This window comes from Patagioenas fasciata, chromosome 6, assembly GCF_037038585.1.
Source record: "Patagioenas fasciata isolate bPatFas1 chromosome 6, bPatFas1.hap1, whole genome shotgun sequence".
Classification (NCBI taxonomy): domain Eukaryota; kingdom Metazoa; phylum Chordata; class Aves; order Columbiformes; family Columbidae; genus Patagioenas; species Patagioenas fasciata.
In genome coordinates, this window is record NC_092525.1 from 32,510,867 (window position 1) to 32,512,450 (window position 1,584).

At 46.8% G+C, this 1,584-nt stretch overlaps 1 protein-coding gene across 2 annotated transcripts in view; it reads left to right on the top strand.

Annotated features, from left to right (window-relative positions):
• The window catches only part of LOC139828311 (uncharacterized), a 14,132-nt gene extending 13,714 nt beyond the window's left edge, over positions 1 to 418 (top strand). For both annotated transcript variants that reach the window (XM_071810457.1, XM_071810456.1), the window contains one exon: positions 1 to 418. This exon is cut by the window's left edge and continues 1,374 nt beyond it. The gene's annotated coding sequence lies outside the window, so the exon portion shown is untranslated.
• Positions 419 to 1,584: the final 1,166 nt, after the last annotated feature.

Sequence of the window (1,584 nt, forward strand, 5' to 3'; positions counted from 1 at the left end):
CTGGAGGATGAAGAGCTGCTGCAGGTCCCGATGACCTTGATGAGTGACCTTCCCTTCCTGCTCCAGTTTCCCAGCTGGTGGGAAGTGTCTGATACTCACCTGACTTTGGGAAACACTAGAGACTTACGGATGGAAAATGGATCACAGAGGCGAAGGAACAGTGTTTGTTTTGAGGTCAGTCCTTGGCTGCTTCCTTGCTTTCTAGAAGTGGTTCTCATGGGGATGTGGGTGTGTACACACACGAGATGCTCCGGCTCCTCATCTTCCCTCACAAGGCAAAGCCTTGCTTCTTCCACAGGCTAGGCTGCCTCCTATTAAGTGATGTGACCAGCATCTTTCTCATGTAATTCTCTTCCTCCTACTGGAAAAACTGTATGGTTTTGTCCTATAAATAAATATTTAATATTTCATTCTTGTCTACTATGCTACTTGTTTTCATTACTGAAGGTGAGGTCAAAGTTCTTTGAGTAGGAAGTAATGAGAGATAGAGTGAACCCTCTGTTCACCAGGAATTTCTTACATGTATTTCAGACTGCCTCCTAAGAAAGTGCTGTTTCCTGCACAGATGTGCTTGAGGCTGATGTGAGAAACAGAGCTCTGAACGACTACCTTTTCCCAGCACCACTGGTACACCCTGGATGTGGCTTTGTGGCTGTGCTGAATGCACAGACAACGTTCATGAATCTGACTGTATTTGACGGGTAGGCAACAGGGAGTGTGAAGGAAAGGCTTGATCTGATCACAAATCAAGCCCATACAAACACCTCACAAGTAATCTTCATTATTTCCACAGCCAGTTAATATTTCTGGAGTACATGGACACAGCAGACTGCAAGCATGACAGCAGGCTTTGACCCCATGCCTTGTCTAACTATTTAGCACCTGTGATGCTGAGAGCATATGCAAGAGGATCTGGGGCTCCCAGTGCTTCTCCAGTGTTGTGTCTGATACTGTCTAATGTAAGTTATCAAAGGCTCTCAGTGAAGTTTGATCTCCTGTTCTCTTATGCTTGGACCCTTGAACAACTTGCTACCCAGCAGCATGGGTGATTGAGGAGAGGAGAGTCTACTCCCCCACCTTCATCACCCATGCTGCTGGAGTTTTAAAGAAGAGGGTCAACCCTGCACATTCTACTCTCCAGGTAAGTGCTGATTCTTGGAATTTCACAGTGGGTGAGCAGGTGGTGGATGCAGATGCAATTTATAGTCCAATGCTGCCTGCTTGGTGGAGGGTAGCTGGATTGATGACCCCAGGAATTGAGGGTGAGAGATCCTTGGTCCTGTTGGGGAGCATCAGGGAGGCAGGATGGGATGGCATCTCTTCAAGACCATCAAGGTATGAGCTTTGCTGGGACATAACTCTCAAAAAAAGATTTAGATTGATAAAGTGAATGTGTGTTGTGTCAGGCAGCGGTTTTGGGAGCGTGGCTCACACCTTTGCTGATGTTGCACCATTGGTGGATTGGAGGCCCTACAGCTGCTGTGCTCCTGTGGAGCATGTGTGTTCTTGGAGGTCCCATATGAGGATTTTATAACAAGAGCAAGGGTTTTGCCAATGTAGAAACCACAGTGGTCTATGATTTTG